The sequence below is a fragment of the Pan paniscus genome, chromosome 1 (assembly GCF_029289425.2).
Source record: "Pan paniscus chromosome 1, NHGRI_mPanPan1-v2.0_pri, whole genome shotgun sequence".
NCBI lineage: Eukaryota > Metazoa > Chordata > Mammalia > Primates > Hominidae > Pan > Pan paniscus.
The window spans coordinates 142556506-142579983 of record NC_073249.2 but is presented as its reverse complement, the minus strand read 5'-3'; the positions used below and the strand labels follow the sequence as shown (position 1 = coordinate 142579983).

Sequence of the window (23478 nt, the reverse complement as noted above, 5' to 3'; positions counted from 1 at the left end):
AAAGAATATGAAACAAACCTCAGGCAGAATCTTGGCTACCAAAACCACAAGCCCCACATGACAGCCTGCTCCATTGAATGCCATGGAAACTGCCTCCCCGGCAGCACGTGGGCTTGGAACCACCTGCACGATTCCTCCATGAAAGTACTTGAGATAGGGTTGGGGTAAGCAGAGAGAGTGAGTGAGGAGACAGAAGAGTGTTGTAAGGGCAGCTCTGCTTCCCAGAGAACTGGAACTGAATCCCTGGAGGCTTCCTAGTGTTTTTAAAACAAATTACCTCACAAGTGTTTACAGTTCAGTTCTGCCTGCCTGTCTGCCGAACTGAAAGGAACAGGTGAAACCCAAAGCTGGTTTTCAGCCCCATCGTTCACAATTCTAAGAAGGAAACATCCTTCACAAAACAGGAACTTTGTCCTTGAAAATTTCACATACTACAGGCTTTCCTGCCACATACCTGGGATATAACATCCAGTAGCTCATTTGCAATCGATTGCAGTAAATGTGCTAAGAGCTAAGGAGAAGCAAAATGCACATATGTATAAATGGGCCACAATTTCTAAGGATTCTGCTCTAACATGGGTTTCTTCTCTGAAGCAAATACAGTGTTTCTAAAACTTACAAGAATAAGAGAACATCAAGTAAGAAAGGCCTAATTAAGTCGGGGTTTTTGTTTTGTTTTGTCTTGTTTTGTTTTTGAAAAGTCATGTTAGACTCTTTCCTCTTGGAACAGAATTGACAAATTAGCACAGGAATAAAATGTACCAGTCATTTGACCATGTAAGTTACATAATGTAGAAGCACATTTTGTGACGTGAGTATTCAATGTAGCACAACACTTTCCTCATCAAATTATTTCATTGTTCTTATCCCACGTTATTTTCCAAGCAGGCGCTTGCTTGTGAATGGCCTCCAACATCTTGTAGGGTTTGCTGCTCTGAACACCTCCCATCTCTTGCCTGACCCGGAGGCCAATGACAGCTTTTCTATGTGGGCCTAATAACAAACGAAAAGAAGACAGGACATTTATTACATTCAACACACACGTATATAGAAATTTCTATGTGTCAGGCCAAATACTACCATAGCACTTTACAAGCATTAACCCATTTAATCCTCAAAAGACCTGTAAGGTAGGTTCTCTTCTCACCTCCATTTTACAGATGAAGAAACTTGTCTTATATTTACTGAGAGGGGGAGCCAGGATTTAAATGAGTGTGCAATTAACCACTATACCATGCAACCCTAAGTAGTAGTATCATAAAGGTGAATGAAGCCGTATTAACAAATAATACTAAGGGCTCATATGTAAGCAATTCTTAAAAATGGAGATTTGATTTTATTTTTTAAATGAAGATTTTTTAAAATGGAAAAGGTTACCCAGAATGTTAACGTGGACAAGTTTTCATCATGGGTTTCTAAAGCTGTAATTTGTGAAGCTTTATTACATGTATACAATGGTAGTGTTAGTCAATTGATATAATCAGCCCTCAAATCTGTACACATCTTTAAATCATCAACTATATTTGTTTCTCTGGCTATAAAAGGAATAATTGTTCATATTTGGAAGATTCAGAAAAGTACATGGTGAAAAATAAAAATCACTTATAATCTCATCATCCAGAAATTGTCATTGCTGATATTTTCACATCTATACTCTCTAGTCTTCTTTCTAAATGTACATCCACCCATCTGTATATTGGCTTAACATTTATTAAATGTGACGTTTTGTGCACATAAGGGATGCATTATTCAAAGAAAAACAATTTCTACTCTTTTTCAGTACCCTCATATGTACTAAATATTCTCTAAGGATTGAAAAAGTTTAAAATAAAACATTAAGATCACAGAAGTACTATCAGAGTGGAAATAAATAATCAATGATACATATGCTAGAGCATTCTTAAAATCAAATATTCAGTCAAATGAAGTAACAATGGTGATATTTTTCAATAAAATTTTATTTCATTTTCTGCATTACTTAGAAGCATCAGTAGGATGAAAACAATATTTGTTTCTTAAACCTGTGCACAAATTAATTGATGTGACACACTCATTAATTCATGATTATTTTCTTAATGAATTGATTCTAAAGCTTCTCTAAGATAGGAAGGCATAAGACAACCAAAAAGAAATATTGATTTATAACTGTTCTAATACTGCTCAGCATTTTTAAAGTAAATTATAGCCATAAAGCCTGTTATAATTACTAATAAGGTAATCCACAGAATGCCTTGCTGAGCTAGGTGTAGAAGAAATAAACTGTTTCATATTGGAGGAAAGTGAACACTATAAATCAATATACTAGTGTGAAATTTTGCATGGCTACATGCTATCATCTCCAGCATCACAAATGACTTAAGGAATTCCTCAGCTGAGAGTGGACTCCTATTGGTGGCCACAATGTCACAGTCTTGAAGACAACTTCCTCTTGACTGTACCAGTAATTTTTCCATATGGATTGTCTAATGGCAGCAAGACCTGTAGAAAACCCACATGGTAATTTAAAGGACATTAAAATAGCTCTCTCCTCCTTTCTATGACTCAATATTAAAAACAAAAACAACAACTTACTAAACAGGAAAATGTGTATGTCCTCCACTAAAGTTACTTCAAGCATGGTAATGCCTTATTATTCTGGCAATAGTTGAGAGATGAGTCAATTTCCTAGAAAATTTAAAAGCTTTTGAAAAATGTTAATCATTGAGATATAAATGTTTCTAAGATGCATTCCATATCCCTGCTTTGTAAATGCAGTGTATTGAACACAATTGACCTTTCCTTGGTGACTCACCTCATCCATGAGTCATTGTCCAATGCTGTAAGATCACCATGCCCTCAGAAGTGTCTGAGGTCTGCAGGGCTGTTCACTCAATTCTAAATGGCTCCAGATAGCGGTGCTTTTAGAGTTCTTCCACCCTCCCACCCTGTCATTTGTCACTTCTCTGCTAGTGTTAATGTGTCCAACTTCCTGTTTCTCATGTGTTATGTTCACTTTGTACACATCTGCTGTGTGACAGTCCAAGAGTGGCTCCAGCCATCCTCAAAGTACAGACACAAGGACAGCTTGTTCAGCCACTCAGGTACCTTTATGTAGAGCCCTGACCCAAAGGAACTTAGGCCTTCCTGACTCCAAGTCCCCAGCTGGGCTCCATGAGGGAGCTGCGAGTCTGACTTCCTAGAGGGAAGAATCCTGTGGGCGCAGCCCCCCAGCATGCTGGGATTAGTGCAGACCTGAGGTGTCGGGGGCCCTCAGGAGCCCTCCTCTCTCTGCCTGGGGTCCTGAGCTAAGCACTGCTTGAGCCATGACACCTGATCCTTTTTTCTATGTAGGGTCCATTTGTTTTGCCTCTGGTGGACTTGGCCAGGATTACTTTCAGGTCACTCTCCTGCCCGTTAGAAGGCTTTAAAAAGGCTTCAGATTCTAATTAATGGCATTCTGGTAGCCATGTCCTTTCCTTCCTCTAAAGTAAATACTGCTGCCTCTCCTTGTGGCTGGATGTACAGCATGTGGGACCAAGGTAAGGGCAGCTCTGCTTCCCAGAGAACTGGAACTGAATCCCTGGAGGCTTTCAGAATCTAGATCACCTTTGCCAGGCACCTAAGCATGACCTTTGTTTCCAGATGCGACTCCCGAGCCTCCACCTGCAGCTGATGGTGGTCAAAGCCTGCTAGAGGCCACTCACATTACTTGCAAAACAGAAAGGAGGTACCTGGCCCAAAGGATTGTGAGGCTTCTGGGCCAGCAGGTGCAGAATGTGGGACCTTTAACCCCTTCATTATCCCTTATCCGCCAAAGGATATGAGTCTACGGGAGCAGAGCCATGCTAATAGATGGCTCCTTCCCTATCTTACTCCCCAACACATACTAAAAGAAGTTACTCAAAACAATGTTTTCTAGTTAATAGAAATGTGTGGGGAGCTGGAGCAAATTGAGAAATCTTATTTTGAATGTGGTCCAAGAGGGAAGAATGGTTCTGATCTCCCAAGAACTGACCACACCAACCCACCAGTCAGTACTTCAAGCTGTCTAGTCAGACACACTGAGTGGTTTAACATTCTGCCATGGCTTTAAAAAAAAAAAAAAAACAGGAGAAATGTTTCTCCAAGACAAACGGTTGTTTTCAAAGAATTAATTTCCGCATCTTACCTCTGTAATTGCAATTAGAAACATAAATACTCTTTCATGTTTTCCTGTGTGTATTTTATGCCACTGAATTGACTAGTTAATCAAAAGGTAGGAATGATGGAAGAAAGTGAAAATAGAATCTTTTTTTCTCCTCATTGCCTCATGATGGAAGAATAATGAAGCTGTGTCCTTGCATGGCACTTTCAGAGAAGCAGATCTCAGAGCTGTTTCCTTGGGCACACTCTGTTCCTTCTCTGTCTTTCTCTCTTGGACTTCCAACCTTCTATAATCACTCATCCACTTCGAAGGCACTCCAACCTCAGGCATGGAAAGGCCCAGAATTGAAGAGGGCTGTAATCACTGGCAACTATAAATATTCCCCAAAGCAACAGTTGCTTAAGAGTTTTATTCAGTGACATTATCATCCCAGGCTTATAAAGGGGCAAAAGGGGGTGGGACAGAGATGTGCTTTAAATATATTTAAAGTTCTCTTACCTCTTCCTTGTTGATCAGACCCATTTTGGACATGTCTATGTTGAAGTAGTGAATGTTTGGCAGGCTGATTTCCATATCTTCTATCTGGAAACCACAGTGGTATGCATCACATTAGGAGCTGCGAGCCTCCATCTCCGTCACTCCAGCTACCCTCACCTCCCCTAACCTCGCACCCATTACTCAGGTTCTCTCTCTGACTTGGAGACACCCTCTGATGTTCCTCCACTGCCCGACACTGTTCTCTCCTGCTAGTTCTGTGATTAGACGGTGGGTCTGCTCTTCTCCCCTCAGTGTACAAAATCTGTTTCTCTGAAAAGAAAGGGCTCCTCGGGTCAGAAATCTGGGAGACCTCTTCAACATCCAACTGGCCTCCAGGTGCTGGTCAGTCAACCTTCTAAATTCCTCCTCATTCCACTCCTTCCTTTCCAGGCCTGTATCTAACATTTATAGGCCCTGCAGTAAGAGTATAATTGGAGACCCACATACCAAAGGTATAAAAACTTTAAAGTTCTATTAATCAAGCCAAAATTTTTTTAAGTGAAATATGTTCTACTCTTCTAACTTGACAAATATACCCTTCATAACAACCTGGAAGGCCAAGCATTAATTTAAAATTCTCTAACTGTGATTGCAATTAGAAACATAAATACTCTTTCATGTTTTCCTGTGTGTATTTTATGCCACTGAATTGACTAGTTAATCAAAAGGTAGGAATGATGGAAGAAAGTGAAAATAGAATCTTTTTTTCTCCTCATTGCCTGGCATGGAGTACCATGCCAGGGCACGGCAGCATGGGAAGAGCCAGCCCCTCGCCCCTGGCCCATCCCACCTTCTTTCTTGGACTCACAGGGGTAGACACTCCAGCTTGCATGTCAAGTGCCATCCATACCTCCTGCAAACATCTGCCCCTTTGCCTACTCTCAGGCCTAAGCGTGAACACCAATAGCATGATTCGCCCTCTGGAAGACAGATCTCGAGAAGAGATTTGCCCAGGTTCCCGAGTAGTCTCAGGGCTATTTGGACAGGAAATTCTGGGGAATGCATGGGCCTCTGCAGAGTATGTTGCTGTGGCCCCACTGATTCTTCACCTAGTGGAGGGAGGCACAGCCTCCTCTGGCACAGCCAGAGGAAGGCCTGAAGGGGGCCTGTAGAATGCTGAGCCATGGTCAGAGTCCCTCTTGTCCAGGTCTGAGTGATACTCCTCCTCTCCAGCCCCACCATGGCCCAGACTCTCTTTGCCAGATTCTGAAATAGATCCCAACATGTCTCCTTGCCTATGGTCCATCAACCTTTTCATTCATCACATTTCTGTCAGCGTGATTTTTCTAGAGTACAAATCTGGCACAAAACATCCGGCTTAAACCCCTTGGTGGCTCCCAGAAGCCTTCAGGATAAGGTACAGACTCTATAAATAAGCCTAAAAAGGCCCTCTTGACTGGCTCCTGTGGTTCCTGCCTCATTTCCAGGCACATGGAATGACTATAATTCATGCATATATATTCAGTCACACGTGGTAGACCCTCAACAGTAAACGACTGTATCATGCTATCTCTTGTCTCCATACCTACACTGCTCCCTCACCCTTGAGAGTAAACTCAGATAACCTCTAGACTCAAACACCCTTCCCTCTAGAAAACCTGGCTGAACCCATCTCCTTTACCTGAGTTAGGTGCTTTGCTCTGTACTTTCATAATACTCTTTTCTCTATTGTATTGTTCATTTACTTATTTTGTTCATTCACTGAATGATGAGCTCTTTGAGGGTAGTGACTATCTAATTTATCTTTGTATCCTTCGTATGCTGCCAGAGACATAATCACCATTCAATGAATGAATGAATGAATGAATGGGTGGGGACGTGGGTAGATGGACAGATGGATGGATGGATGGATGGATGAAATCTCTCTACATCTATCTTTCATTGTCTGGTTCTTCTGAAACACAGAACCTTTGTCTAATTACCCCCTCTCCCTCAAGGCATTCAAGTGTCCTGACTATGAGGCTTAAATCAGTGGCAGGTTGAAGGGACTCAAAGAATTTTCAACAAAACTCAAGGACTACAACAGGGGCCTGTGTTTTCAGGTTAGACAGATTTTTCCATTTTTGCTCTCTTTTCACTTGCTATAACAAGCTTTTGAACAACAACAGATGTCATTTTTCATGTGTCTTCCACTTTCTTATTTTAACTCTCAACTCTTTCTCAGAGCTGACAGAAGACACACGTTCTCCCAATCCTCAGAATGGCAACTGACAGAACTTACCGCAGGAACTCGGCTCAGGGAGAGCACCTGGATATCACAGAGGGTCTTCTGCACAGAGGGCGAGTATTCATCTTTGTCATAGGGCCCAGCAGATTTCTCCATGACAAGGTCCCGAATGGTGTCCCTAAAACACAGAGAAGGTCACTGAGGATCCTGAAAGGAATTTTAGTAATGTGTTAGGAAGCTAAGAAGCAGCGACGTGTCTGTCCCCCAGAAAACAATGTTATTGATGTTTTTAGAAGATATTAGTATCTTGCAATGCCAAAAACAAAACACCTCACTTCCCATTCCCCTACACACACACACACACACACACACACACACACACACACACACACCATTCAACAAACATATTGAGCATCACTAGACTGTCTTCATAGTTTGGCACCAGGGCCCAGTGGGCATTTTAGGGTAAATTTCCCATCATGTTTGAAGAACCTAAGAAGAAGACTCCCAAGTATTCTCACCATCTTGCTGCTCTGCTTGGCTGGCTCATTGAATTGTTACATTTGGGGGTTTGCTCTGTGCCAGACTCTGTGTTTTTTAGGTTAGACAGATTTTTCTGTGCTAAGCATTTTATGTGATGATGTCATTGAATTCTCTCAATATAGCTGAAGTAGGTACTATTATTATCCCCAATTAGAGAAGAAGAACCTGAGCTTAAAAGTTACGTGATATGCTCTAAGTCCCTCTCTTTAGAAGGAGGCCCAGCCTACAGTACTATCCTGCCTCTGGCATGTTCAATTTCAAGCTCTTTTCAACATAAATACATCAGGCTGCTGCCCATGGAGAGCACTTGAAATAAAGGGAAAGAAGACTGAGGTAACGTTCTCATCATGCATTTAAAAACCTATCACATAATAAAAGAAGCAGAGAAAAACTACACTAGTGGGAGGGAGCGCTGTGGGAGTGGGTGGTGGGGGAAGGGTATGCATGCAGATTCTAGCTTATGGTAGGGTAGAAATTTCTAAAAGAGCTTTAGCAAAGGAATGAGATACCTAATCAAAAAGCAAGTTCTGAAAGTTCAGAGGCCTAATTACTCCCTGTCAGGATATAACAATAATCATACCTTTATATTGTGAGTTGTCAGAATCAAAATGGAGTCACTTGTGTCAGATGCTAATGAAATAAATAAATAAATAAAGCCAGGAAGCTGAGGGAGGGCCCTCATGCACAGATGCCTGTAAGAACTATTGCAAAGACTCTCTGAAGGGCTCTTATGTACATATGCCTGTAACAAGAATTTTGCAAAGGACTTTTCAAACAGTGGCTCGCGACATGAGTCACAAGGACAGCTAGCCAGATGTACAAGAACATTTGCCTGCCACAGTCTTCACTAATGAGCTGGCGTCAATTCCTGCGATAGCCACTATAACCAGTGTTCTCTTTGTCTGAAAACAAATTACATACACTTTTTCCTTTTGCTTTTAAAAGCTTCCCCTTGCTTCAACCTCTTAGGATATGCCTATGGTTCCTGCAGCCCACAAATTTGCAGATTCCCTGTGTGTTCCTAAATAAATTCATTATCTTTGTAGAATCTCTCCCTGTTATTTCAGTTAACAATATTTTTAAGGCATTTATAACTTATAAAATGCTTTTGTGAACAACATAATCATTTTGAGTTTAGCCTAGATTGACCAATTATCCCAGTTTGCCCGGAACCAAGAGGTTTCCTGAGACATGGGACTTTCAGTGTTAAAACCAGGAAGTCCGTGACAAACTACAACGAGTTGGTCACCCTCGTTTAGCCCTCTCTGCATCACTATGAGGTAGTAAGGCCAGATATTCTCTTCATTTGATGCCGTGTTTCTTCAACTGTGGTCCCTGGTCCAGTGGCATCATCTGCATCCCCTGGGAGTTTGCAAGAAATGCATGTTCTTGGGCCCCACCTCAGTCCTACAGAATCAGAGTCTCTGGGGATGGGCCTAGCAAGCTTCATTTTCTGATTCTGTGTGATTCTGATGCACATGCATGTTTGAGAACCACCAATTTAATAAATGGAATAAACAGAAGGGATTTCTGAATAGTGGGAGGTTGAGTTGAATGGCCTCTAAGTTTCTCTTTTACATCTAAGATTCTATGAAGTCTGGGCCCCTGGGACAAGGGTAGACACTACATGCATGTGTTCATACCAGGTAGCCTTGAAGTCCACATCCCTGCACTGGTGGTAGCGTCACTTGCAGTACACTTGGGTGGCAAAGCATCAGTCCTTCACCTCAGGGAGGGTAGTGAACTGGTCCTTGATGAAACCTTCAAATCCAGACTGTGTTGTTTTCAAGACCTTGAGGTCTTTGATTCCAGAATGAATGACTTGGGGTCCTGTTTCAAGTAGAAAGTCAAGAGTGGCTGAGGTCATAAACAAACAGTGTGTTGTTGCTGATACCTAGCACAGAGGATCCTGGTCATTAAAACATGACACATTCTGTACAAAAACTACATCACCGCCCGTGTTTTCTGTCATCCTATTTCCTCTGAAGTCCAAGTGAAGAGGATGGTGTGCCTTTGCTTCCATCCGGATTCCATGACTCCCTGCCCTGTCTTGCCCTAGAAAATCTGAAGGTCTAAGAATAACCTCCATTCCATATTGAAGGCCACAGAAATGAATACATTCCTCTCAACTATAAGCGGGAGTGTCTTCTTGGCCAACTCACCTTATGTATTTTGAGCTCCATCTCCTCCAACAGGTGATCATGCTGAAATGTGTTAATACGGCCCTTAAGAGCCATTCCTCTACCTGCTACTGTGACCCCTTTACTGGGGGTAGTCCTCATGCTGATCATCTACAGTAGCCGATGATCCCAATCTCCACTAAGCCCTGATGGCATCCCAGCATCCCAGTTCCCTTACGGTTATCAGCTCAGCAAAACCAGGCAACTTCATAAATGGGTAGCAGCGTGGGCCTGGCTGAGCCTAAATAAGACAGGGAAGATGGAGTTGGTGACTCACAAGGGATAGATCTGCCTAAGTTGATATCTACAAAGGCTTTTGTTTTTTCTGCTGAAGGAGAAGGGACGAACTTGGTTCATGGGTACCTGGGGGAGAGAGGGGAGAGTTGAAAACAATGGAGGGAATGATATGGCTCTCCTTCTGTCTCTGCTGCGCTTTCATAAGGTAATGGGGGCAGGTGGAAGGGTGACAGGCATCATCTAAAAAAGAACAATATTAACATCACTATGACTTTATTTGTCTGCACAGGCTGGCAAGGATTGGGGACATTCCGGGAGCACTTGGCAAACGCTAATAGCAAAGTGCCATGGCATGATTATTAAGATCACCTCTTTTCAGTCTCTTTGTTAGTTCCAACCAATATGTACGCTTCTTGGACTGTTTAGTCTAAAAATCAAGGGACAGAGATGTCAGGTATCACCACACACATGGTCTTAGTTGAAGGACAAGAATATAACTCATGATCCTCAATTAAAATCCAAGGAAGCTCTTAAAAATCCAATGGTTTACATCACCTATGTGGTTTCTATTGCTACAGTTAACTCAGGAGCTGTGGAGTTTCAAAAGTAGGTAAATAAAGTCTGTATTTCTGTTTTTCCATGCTTCAGTATACTCCTATCAGAGAGAACAATAGCCAGTGGTTAATGGTAGATCTGCTGATTAAATATGTCCTGATTAAAGAAGATATTCTGTGCAGAGTGTCCCAGGATAATGCGGTGAAACAGGAAATGATCCTTGTTTAACTTTCTGAAGTACTTACTGGAAGCTACATCTGAAGAAGGAGCAAGAGAAGGATACCAACAATAATGCCTTAACGCCTTCAGCTGGCTGGGTTCATCAGATTCTAAATGTGTAAAGTCATGATCTCACAAAGTCAGCATTGCTACATGCAGTGAGTGGAAGCCTCAAACCCAGCAGAACTACAGAAACAATCAATAAGTATCTGTTGAATGAATGAATGAATGAATGAGTTTAGCAAGATTGATTCATGTCAAGGAATAAGCATTGCACAATTTAGTATCTTTCTTTTCTAGACAGTTCAGCCCCATCAGTCTTTACCATTTCCCTTTCTGGTCCCCTCCAACTCACACATAGTGTGGCAGGGGGTGAAAGGAAGGGTGTCAACCTTGGCTAAGAACCTCCTCTCTGTAGACATGACTTTGGTTGCTGCAGTTTTCAGTCTTTATCTTACTTAGTTCTCAAAACTCTATAAAGCAGTTATTTTAATGTAGGTGACTTTTAATCATTTGCCCATAGTCACATGGCTAGAAACTGTCAGAGGTGGAATTTAAACTCAGCACCACATTATGAGATCCCATGCTTTTCTTCCTGCTTTTTGGATCACTTCCCATCTATGCAATGTTTCCTCCTTCCTTTGACCCTTTCCCCATTTGTGTTCTATACGTGGCCTTTCCAGGAGACAAGGTTGCCACCTTCTATTCACAGCGTGCTTTAAGGACCTCAGATAGAGCCCCCTGCCTGAAAAATACCATCTCCATTGGTCAGAAACGGAGACTGAATAATCATTTTTAGAGTTGGCTCCTATGTATCTAAAAACCTTTGTATTCCTTAAACATTTCCTATTGAAATGCAAATAAATATCCCTTAAAGAAGTGACTCCTTAAGCCTTTGTAAGGTACTATGATAATCTACTTCCCATGGTGAGCCTTTCTAGAAAACAAAATCCTATAGAAATGAAACATGGGTTTGCAATCAGGAGTGGGGTTAAAATGAGTAGCAGAAACCCTTGCAGGAGAATAAAAAGAAGGTGAAAAAGAACGAAAGACAAACTTTATCTACATTGTTTTCTTCCTATTCATCTGGCCTTGACTGCTGGCATCCATGTAAGCCAGTCAAACTTTGGCTCCTCCAAAGGTGTTAACCATAAAAGGATTCCTGGATGCAATGTTGCATAGTGGTTGAATCTACAGCTTTGAGACTCAGATTCCTAGAACTCAAATCCCAGTGCTCTCCCTGCATCCTCAACCCCCATTTTTATGAGCTCTATGCTCCTGAGGGAATTATTTAACCCCTCTCTACCTTGATTTTGTCATCTGTAAAATGGAGACGATAATCATACATATTTCCTAGAGTTGCCACATGTCTAAGAGGATACACATAAAGAACTTAGTGGAATTGCTGACCTACGAAAGTGCTCTACAAATGTGATGATGATGATTTTGCCATAATTGACTTTTTCCCTATGACTTCAACAACTTATAAATATTTCCCATGTTTCACAAAGTCTTACTGGGTTCTGAAAACTACTTCTAATGTGCCGTCCTATCCATCTCCAGCCCTGGGATAAGATTTATTGACCTTAAGGGAATGTCAGTCCTACTAGGCCACTTTGAAATGATCTGCTTTCTCACTGGAATCTAAAAACGGAGACAGCAGTTGTATTTTTAAAATGTGTCTTGGCATCAGTTTCACACAGAATAAAATGTCTCATGTTCCCCAAGACAATTAACTATTGCCACAGTTTTGGCAGAACACAAACCATCTACTCTGGTGCTCTCATCATTCTATTAAAAACAACAACAACAACAACAAAAACTATTCTCTCTGAATGTTAAAAGAATTTTTCCCTGGCACACATTAGACATGCTGGATGAAATCAGAGAGCTTATTTTATCTTCTCTGTTGGCGGTGCCCCAGCTTTCTGAACATTGGTAAGAACCTGAGGCTTTCAAAATCATGGGCCCATCAACTAAAAATATGATGCCTAACACACTCTAAAAAAGATTCCCATTTAGACCAACAAGAAGTAATTCAAAAACTGTCCTTTTCTAGGTTACACCCCATGAAATCACTTAATCAGCTTTGTTTTGTTTTGTTTTTCTGCCTTGGTTATGGAGTAATGCAAAAGAAAGATTTTTCACATTTCACTTTGCTAGAACATAATCTTTTCCAGCTTTTAGTGTCCTCCTACACACTTAGCAGATTGTGGCTTATCTCTCAGAGAATCATACATCCTACCCTTTAGCTATCTAAGGGAAAGAAACTCACTGCGAATTAATAGAAAATAAGCCCAATTCCTTACCTACGCATCAGGTGTCACAAAGCACAAAGCTTTATTGAGCCAAGAAAAAGATCTTGTCATAAGAGGATAATTGCTTCCACATTTAACACCTCCAAAAAGGACACAAATAGCTGAAAGGCAGATATTTTAAAACCATATTAAATCATTCTAGTAGAAAATCTCAAACTTGTAAAGTGCCAGAAAAAGTAAAGATCAATTAAATATTTGCCTTGGAGAGTCCATTTAGCTCACACAGGAAGAGCGAAAGCTCCCTCTGTGCAATTGTGGATGGAAAGAGATGACATCATCCAGATGGTAGGAAATTAACTGGGCTTTTGTACAATCAGGTAATGACCAAGAACATTTTAAAAGACCACGAATCTGCCAAGAACTTTTCTTACAGAGGAACCGAAGAGCACTTCAGTCTTGATATCAAAACGACATAAACAGACTTCTTGGCAGTAGCCATCTCTGTCCTGGATCTCCCACTTCTCCCATTTCACTTCTTCCATCTGCCCATCTTGTCACCTCTTAAATCTGTTCTCCTCCAGGTCGGATTTCATCAGTTGCCTTCCTTACAACCATCCCCCTACCCTCACTACCCTTCATATCAATAGATATATAGGAAGTATTTTTCACTATCAGAAGACACAATCTAGTATTTGAGGTCTCTTCTCCATCTTCCATTCCTCTATTTAGCTATGCTTTAGCTGAATTTCATAATTAGTATCAAATGGGAGAAATTTGATGCTGAAGAAATTGTGAGTTATAATTCAAATAGTGCAGAGGTTTGGGGGTCAATTTAGTTCAAATTAGTGACTCAATCATACCAATGACTTACAGCTTGTTTAAGCTTGTAGTTTCTCACTGATACTTGATAGAAAGAGTTCTGAAGATTCAATGCCATATGATACCTAAACCAACAGCCTGCTTCATACACATAGGGCCTAGTTCTCCTCTCAGGGCTTGAGAAGTCACAAACATAAAACCAGCCCTCATTCCTTTGGGCAAACAAATTTCTTTCTCTCTTCCAGATTCTCCTGTGGAATCAGTAGGCTTTGAAACAACTAAAATACAGCCTAGTGATGTAGCTGTAAAAGATCCACTAGGAAGAAACAGTGTAATGGGAGTTTTAGAGCAATTCCCAGGGGTTAAAGTGGTGCTTGAGGTTCAGCAGGATTTCTAGAAATGTTTGTTCATTTGCTAAGTAAGAATGAATATAGTCCATCGGGAGAAACTCAGTCACACCTCCTCCTGGGAAGAGTCCTTTTGGGAGCGGCGTGACTGAACGTGTGAATAAGCACATGTGTTTGAGGGGGCAAAAGTCTTACCATTCTAGCCAGTCCCCCACCAAAGGCACTACTCAGGTGTTTGTAACAACAGCCTTCACCATGTGAATTTGTGAGTGGTGTGTGTATAATATAATTACTATTTTCTTTAGTTAAGCCTTTACAAGGGCATTTCTTATGACAATGATTGTAACATTCTCTCACATTACGATTCCTACAGTTTCAGCTCTTGGATAATAAGCAAATAAAGAATTAAACTTTGCTACCAAAAGAGCATACATCCCTACTCTCCAAAGAGGGACAGAGTAGAAATGTCATCTTCATATACACAACACTGAAAGATACACACACCCATAAACATGTGCACACACATACCTGTATACACTTAAGGCAACAGATATCTCTTCTGCTACCCCAATCCCTGCCAGCCCTGCATGAAATCAGAGGGGGAGTTGGGGGCTGGACTCTAGATGAGTCAAGCTGGACCTTCTGGGAACACTGCCACAATGATCTCAATACCCTGAAGCTTTGCAGCTTTCTGCAGAAAGAAAAAGTTTTAACCTGATTATGGTGGCTAGTTTTTCCACTCAGCTGCAGCCAGGTGATTAGAATTCAAGCTGATAGCAACTCTTGGTCATTCCTGGAAAGAACAGGATATAAAGAGAAGTCCGTTTTCCTTTCATGATCAGCACAGCCCTATACTTGGCCACTTGACTTCCACCTCCCTGGCTCTGCTAAAAGTATTCTGGGAAGTCACCAATGACGCCTATTTACTGACTACATAGTTTCTCATCAGTCCTCTCAGAACCCCAACTTCTTAACTCTCCTATGGTGGAGGCTAAATCTACTTGCTCTTCCTCCTGGCACTCAGCTAGACGACATTTCACAGTGTCCCTTGCAGTGAGGTGTGACTATGTGACTGAGCTCTCTCCAGAAGAAATGATCCATGCTGTTTCCAGGTCGGGAGCTTATGCTTCAAGGACTTTGCCCCTCCTTTTGCTCCTCTAAGCTCTTTCTTTGGTTGTCTGGTATGAGGGTCTACTTTCAAGGTGACACCAAAAAGTAAGGACTAAAAATATAAAGTTGCCATCAACCTGGGTTCCTGAAGAACTTCATGGAGCACAGCATCCCCCTGACCCCCCTAGCCCCCCACACAGACACTGAACTGGACTTCTGCAAAAAGAAGTAAACTTCTAGTGCTGAGCCACTGCACATGGGTCTATTTGTTATGCATCTTTGTTCCCCAGTAATTCAGAAATCCCTAATTTCTTGAAATGTCTTTTTCTTCTGCTTCCATGACACTATCATCCCTCGTCTTCCTTCTATCTCTCTAAACATTCTTCCGTCTCAGTTTTTAAACTGCCCAACCCTTACAGTGGGGAATTTTTCCCAGGCCATCTCCTCTTTCAAACTCTTCTCACTTTGTGTGTTTTTCTGGAATGGTCCTTCTTCCCTGTGGCTTTACCTAACACCAATCTGCTGTAGCTTCACCTGCCACCAATCTGCTGATGGGCCCCAAATCTATCTCCATCACATAGTCCCACATTCACCAGCTTCCCACCTGAAAACTTCCCCTTGTGTGTAATCTCCTTAGTCAGTTGCCCAGTCCTCCCAGATTAGGGTCAATTTTAACTCCTCTTTCTCTCCAATCTTCCATCTCTAATCAACCACTAAGACCTATTGATTACACTTCAAAAATGTCTCACATAATGCTTCCCACAACCTCTCAGTCTCTCCAGCTCTATTTCTACTGCTTTAGTTTAGACCCCATCACTTCATCTTTGCAAGTCTCCAAATGTCTCACTACTGCCTGTTTCTTTAATCTGTCACCATACCTTGTTCAGAGTTTCTGAACAAAAACATGCACATTGTAATCTGACCATTAGAGACTTTCTCTGGTTCTCTGTTGTCATTCTAAACAATAACTATAGCTATTAGTTAAGGAGAGCTTAGTGTGCCAAGTACTATGCTAAGTACTATGCTAAATGCCTTAATAAAATAAATTAGCATTTATCTCCTTTGTTTCTCTGGATAGTTGTTGAAGTGGGCACTGGTATCCTTGTTTTACAAATTAAAACCCACCAATGTAGTATAAGTAACCTTGCTCTTAATCACAAAGTTATTAAGTAGTGGAGCTCAAATTCAAATATGATTCATTCTGACCTCAAGGCCTCTTGCTTAACCACTGTGCAAAACTGCCTTCATCTTATACTAAACTTGTGTATAACACATGAGGCCCTTCAGATTCCAGCCCAAACCACCAACTTATTTATCTTCATCTCCCTTCTTACATTCTAGAAATCAGACCCACTGAATTTGTTACTGTCCCCCAAATGCTTTGCCCTTTCCACAGTTAAATAAATTACTTGCCTGGCATAGTCTTCAGCATGAAGCAAGTGCTCAAAATATTTTACTTCCCCTCTTTCACTCCTCATGGACTGTACTCATATGTATCCTGTTTCTTCTGCGTGTAATTCCCTTTCCTCCTTCAATGCGCAGCATATTCTGAATCAGTTTTCAAAAGTCAATTGGAATATTTTTTCCTCCCTTGTCAAGCCTTCCAGACAGACTGCTCTGGAAAGAGTTTCCTCACTTCTCAGTTCCCATAGCATGCCTTTTATCCCTTCATCATAGTCTTTAGCCTCTCATACTGCAGTCAATCTGTCTCACTAGGGTCAGGGAACATCTTATTCCCCTCTTTACCTACAGCCCTTTGCATACATAATAGGTCCTCGAAATCTGGTTGTTGAATGAATAGTATATGAATGAATGACATAAGCACTTTTCATAAATGCTCTCATTGTTAATTAGCTCTCTTGAGGCCTAATCCTAGCTGCTGTTATTATTTTACATTATTGAAAAATGTGAAAAATGTAAAAAAGCATCCCAAACGTCACCGAAAAGCAGTTTCGAGTTATGCTGATCTATACAGTAGCCACTAAGCCACATGTGGCTATTAAGCACTTGAATTATGGCTAGCATAACTTGAGATAAGCTACACATATAAAATACAGAATTTTAAAGACAATTTTGTAAAAAGAATGTAAAATACTTCATTAGTAATTTTTATACTTATTACATACTGAAATATTTTTGATGTTATTTAAATAAAATATATTATTAAAATTAATTTCCCTAATTTCTTTTTGCTTTTCTAATGTGGTTATGAAAAAAATTTTAAATTATATATATGGCTTGCATTATATTTCAGTTGGGCAGAGCTGATTTCGAGTTTCTAGTTTTATGAGGGTAGTTAATGAGGCTTGGGTAGGATAACATTGAGTCAGGAAACTTTTCTTTCTCCTCCAAAGCCACATATCTAAGACAAGAAGGAAGGAAGAAAGAAAAGAAGGAAGAAGGGAGGGAGGGAGGAAGAGAAAGGAGAGGGAAAGAAGGAAGGAACCAGAGAGACAGAAAGGAAGGAAGGAAGGGCTAAGGAAAGGAGGGAGGGAAAGAAAGAAGTTAGTTCCAATTTAACTTAACAAACAGCTCAGAAAGCTAATATAGCATATGACTACACATCTGGGCGAAAAAGATCATCTTTTTAACCAAATACAACAGCTATTTAGTCTCTTTTATATAACATTAACTTTATAACTGTTTATCAAACGTTGAGAAGGCCCTAGTTATGTATAGACTTTAATTCAGATAGTGGAAAATATTTAAAAATAGCTAATACACTAGAACTTTCTAAGGAGGGCATTATCCAAAAGAACTCAGAATGAGAAGGGATCTTATATTTTATTAACCTTATAATAAATCTGATATTCATTAGATGCCACTTCAAATTCCTACTAAGGAGGAAGGGAAGGGAAGGGAAGGGAAGGGAAGGGAAGGGAAGGGAAGGGAAGGGAAGGGAAGGGAAGGCAACAGCAAAGAAGAAAAGGGAAGAGTAAAGGAGGGGAGGGAAAGAAAATAGAAAAATTTTAGAGTCCACCCTTTCATTTTATAACAATCAGTAAAGTTTATTTTTTTACTGGGATAAAGACATTATTACCAGCTTTGTCTCCATGGTTCTTAGAGGTCCTCTAGCCTAACTCTTAGCCAATTATTGAACTCTGCTCTGACAAGCTCAACAAATCTGTGGAATACAAGCTGTGGAAATTTTAATATTTGCTAAGTTCAGTTATCAGTACTAATAACACCTATGATATAATTATGTTTCATAATTAATTTGGAAATTTCTTAGGAAATAGAATTATATAATTGCCATTGCTATCTTAAATGAGATGCATTTTATAGGAATTACAGTATTAGTGGTTTTATTACACAAATAAAATTTCAGGAAAACTTGACTATTATTTAGTAAATATTTCCTATGAAGGTTACTATAATTGTAACATGATGTGGCACAAAAAATATTGGTCAGAAAATTCAGAGATTTGCGTTCTTTTCAGGCTGGGCCTTTTTTTATTTTGCCTTACCTCAAAATCTGGTAATAAAAATGATTCACCTGACTCAATCCCCAGGGTTGTTGCAAAATGAATTATTTCATTTTTATATTTTTAAGACAAAAAGTAGATAATTCTTTAATGTAATTCAAAGTCACAATATTCATTTCTATCTCAGATTTAAAAGCCTTAAAAAGTCTCTACAGTTTTCCTCCATGTTAGTAAACAGCATTGTTTAGAAGAAAGGAAGAAAAAAGAAAACAAAGCCACCCTGAAGTTGCTACTATATAATCAAAGCATGAAAAATTGTTTCTTACCACTTCTCAGCTGTTCAACTTCACCGAAGTGTGTTCCAGTGGGAGTGTGAATAAATGCATGGACATGCTTAACTCCATTCTGAAAATTAGGGAAACAAATTATTTCCAGGAAAATTTCAGTTCATGCCATAAAGCCAATTTCTTTAATTAAACTGAGAGCACAAATAAGTGAGTTAACCTTTTCAAGATGCTTCCAAGGGATTTCTTCCACGTAGACTTGAGCTCGGATTACATGGTTAAAAGAAGAAAGAAAATGCTCACAAATATTCACACCAAAGGCTTCTATGCTTTTGATTTGTAAAAAGAAACAAAATGCTTCAAAGCAGAAATAATTGTCCCATTTAAAAATAATTTATAAATACTGTTAAATGAAATGATGGGAGGACATTGCTTTGGACTAAGCTCCTGCATTAGACCCCAACAGACCAGACCAAAATGGAGTCACTTATGCTAAATTCCACATAATCAAATTGAAGCTTTAAGGAAGCAGATAGATACCAAAACAGATCAGTTTTTCCTGAAAACAGGAGATTCCAGTCTATCTGAGTCAGTGCGATAAGGAAGTCCCCTCTGCTTTAACTCTTACTAAAAAAGTAATCTGAAACCTGATGTTAACCAATCAGTTTTTTTTTTTTCCTTTGTTCTGTTTCTTGTTCCCACCTTACAAAACCCAATGTTCTGTTCTTGCCCAGTGGAAGCTCTTACTCTTTTTTGTAGAACAGAAGCTGCCCCAATGGTAAATAAAAACCAATTCACTCTATAACTAAACTTGTTGTAATTTTGTCTTTTGATATTACTCATGATGTTCTCTTTCCTGATGAATTGCTTTTTAGAACTAGACAAGCAGAGAATAGAGTCTACCTCAAGAGAAAAAGGTGTTTATCTCACTTTTTTACTAGAGCTCCCAAATGAAGTTAATAATCACCATCACCAGGTGAGACTCTCGTTTTTAAAAGAAACCCATTTTGCAGGAGAGGATGTGTCAGTGGATGAGCAAAAAATAACTTAACATTCAGATTCTTCTCACAGTGCGTTCAGTCATCACTTGTATCAACCACAGCACACCATAACACTCTAAACTCTATGAGGCTTCCCATTTTCCCAAGGAAAAATGTTAATGAAGGGCCACGTCACTCCTTACCTTGCACACAGGCCTTCTATTGATCCCAGCTCTCCACCCCCATAATGCAGCTTCCATATTAATCCCTAGGTAATATTTTATGGTCTTAGCACAGTCTGGAAATTATTAATGGCTTTGCCTATAATTAAAGTGAAGTATTTGTACAGGCTTCCCCAGTATAGTTCTGTTTTATACCTGTTGGCCCAGAATAATTACGAATAGCATCCTATTTTGAGCTCAAAATTGTCCTGGTTTGGATAAGAAGCTATACAATCACTCTATCCATAATGAATGACTTTAAGTAGTTTTTAACATTCAGGTCCATTCTTCACTTTTCTGCAAACTCCTACACAGTACAGGAAATAAAAGAATCTGTTGTACCTGGCCCTTGTCCATATCACAGCACAGGTCTACTTTCAAACGATTTTTTTAAAGAATGCAGTACCTTTTTCCATAGCCCCATCTATGTTTGCTGGTTCATTCTGATTAGCAAGAGAAAGATTCAGGGTAAAAATAGGAGTTGCAGAAATTATATTGCAATGTTTGTTCATTTAATGAATTATGGGTATGGATTTCACGAAAAAACATGAGAAAAGAAGCTTTCCAGTCTACATTTCTTGTCTTTTTAGACTTCGTGGCAAGTAAAAAAAAAAAAAAAATAAATCAGCTTGAATTGCCCAGAAATCTGGGTGACCCAGCATAGCTTCACTCACACTTACAGAAACCATAGGTGGGGTCAGGCACGGTGGCTCATGCCTGTAATCCCAGCACTTTGGGAGGCCGAGGCAGGTGGATCACAAGGTCAGGAGATCGAGACCATCCTGGCCAACATGGTGAAACCCCCATCTCTACTAAAAATGCAAAAAAAAAAAAAAAAAAAATTAGCTGGGCGTGGTGACAGGTGCCTGTAGTCCCAGTTACTTGGGAGGCTGAGACAGGACAATCACTTGAACCCAGGAGGCGGAGGTTGCAGTAAGCCGAGATCACGCCACTGCACTCCAGCCTAGTGACAGAGCGAGACTGTCTCAAAAAAAAAAAAAAAAAAAGAAAAAGAAAAAAGAAACCAAAGCTGGAAATGCTAAAATATCAGTTCTATCAGATCTAAGTCTCTCTTGAAAAGTCCTAATAACCACTGTATATGAACAGTAAGCGATAATAGAGTTGGGAAAGTTAGAATGGCCTTAAAATTTGGAAAATAGATTTCAACAATAAAAATAAATGTATCTCATACTCAAGATATTCTTCTGTATTAATAACAAGAAGTGAAACGATACTTTCTTCTATAAATGCACACCATTCTAAAAAAAATAAAAACTAAATGGTAAGAATCAAAGAAATGCATGACAAAAATGTGTAAAATTCTATTCTGAAATTCTTTCAGGACCTTGATTTTCCTTTGATTCTAATTAGAGATAACATGTATTTTGTCCAATAAGATTCTCTGCCTAAAAGATTGCAGTGAGATAAGAGCCAAGGAAACAAAGATGTGAGGTTTGTGTCTTTGTTTGTTTTTCTGCAAAGTTTTCTTCAATCTTGAGACCTTTAGGCTAGAAAAGAACAGTTTTTTTAAAAATGGCTTAAATGTAAAAATAGATTAAAATGCAAAGGGAACTGGAAATAAGCAAGTAACACTTCATGCTGTTTTATAGCAAATTCTGCATCAAGATAGGCGGCATCTAAGAAGAATGACATATACTTCTTTAAACTTTGCCAAGACATGAACTGTGTTCTTGATGGTGTCTGTAGGGATGATGTCTGAATTATCTCCATGCAGGTAATCTTTTTTGGAACTTAGAGTAAGTTGCACTGAAATTGCCACCTCTTTAATGCTGTGATATTTTCCATCTCACTGAATATGGAGAACTTTTACCATATCCTTCCCATAGCCAGTTCGGACAAACTCCACCTCATCATTCTGCAACGAAAACACAGGCATCTTATTGAAGAAGGCTCAATGAAAGCCAAAAGTTAGGTGAAATTTATTTAAACCTTCATTATATCATACAATTATAAAAGATGAGATTCAGAGTATATATGGAAGCAATATCACATTCTGCTTTTGAAGAAGAATGAGAACTTGTATAGGAAAAAGAGAATCCCAAGCAGCAAATGAAAATATATCAGATTGTTCTGAAGACTGACAGGTACAGGGCTTCTTTGATAATAATAATAAATACATTAATAGGACCTCCTGGGTCAAAACTATACTGTTTTATTTAATCCCCACTAACCTAATCCTTGTAATAGCACTGTAAAATCTTTATAATCCCAGTGTAAAATGGGAATTAATATTCCCATTTATGGAGGGAGAAGGTGAGTTTCAAAGATATTAAGTGATTTGCCCTAGTTCATACGGCTAGTAAAGGACAGAGCCAGGATTTGCACTCAAGTCTATTGACTCTAAATTGTAGAATGGCCAGTAGGTGAACTGCTTTTCTTCTATAAAATATCTTGACCTGGAAATAATTGCATGCCCTTTTTATAGAGAGTGATATTCTGGAGAAAATGCCCTGTGATCAATAGAAACAATTTGAAAATTGCCTTTTCTACTTGCTGCCGGGAAGAAGAGTAATTAGTGACAGGGTCCAGATTACCTTCAGGAGTGCAGAGCCAAGGCTGTCTGGCTGCAGGAAGAGCTATGCTTTTAGTGAAGAGACACTTAATAAAAGCCTGGTGATTGATTCATTACTACTCTTGTCTGAAGCTGGAGCCTTGGCTAGTGAACACATTCATCTCCACTGGTAGAATCCATAAGATTTGTCCCTGAGCTTTACTGGTGTTTGAGGAAAGAGGCAGGAGGGAGCAGAAGAACAGAAAAACCTTATTTTATTTAGCACAGAAATTGAACATTAAAATGATAATGAAAGAAGGTGACAAAAATAAAAGTAAATGAAAAACAGCATGCAGTGAGAGTCTGGGTAGGAGACAAAGAAGGAACCTCATCTGCAAATCACACTAAGGATGTTCAGGTGTACCAAGGGCTGCCTAAATATCTATTTGAATAAAAAATCACCAGACCCTCTGAGGGGAATTTAAGAATACTAGCCAAAGTCAGAAAGTACTGCTGTTCTTAAAGTAGGGGGTGGGAGGCTGCCTCCAATCTTGGAGATAGAGCTGGGCAGGGCAGGCTATTGTTGGTCATTGAACATGCCCTCGGGGGTTGAGATGTCTGAATTCAGTTCTTTCTTGTGAGAGGTTAAGGAAAACTCTTGGAGAGGCCTCTGAAAAGCCTCTGGCCCAACATTTGGGGACTCATGCTGAAGAAAAGGGTCAATAAGAAAACCAAAGGAGCAGACTCAAGGGATCTCAGTAAGAACTACAAGACTGTCGGGGAAAGAGAAACTGTTGTGTGGTAGTGGCTTTGGGATTAAACGAAGTTCAAATTCAACCCTGCCACTTAAAGCTTTGTGGCTTGCAACAAGTAATTTAATGTTTCTGAGCCTCAGTTTCCCCATTTGTGCAAATGGAAAGAAGCACCTCTACCTTGTAGGGCTGCTGGTGAATGTCAAAGG

General features: G+C 39.9%; 1 pseudogene; it reads right to left on the bottom strand.

Annotated features, from left to right (window-relative positions):
• Positions 1 to 1263: 1263 nt before the first annotated feature.
• Positions 1264 to 21902, bottom strand: LOC100985922 (uricase-like; annotated as a pseudogene).
• Between the last annotated feature and the right edge of the window lie 1576 nt (positions 21903 to 23478).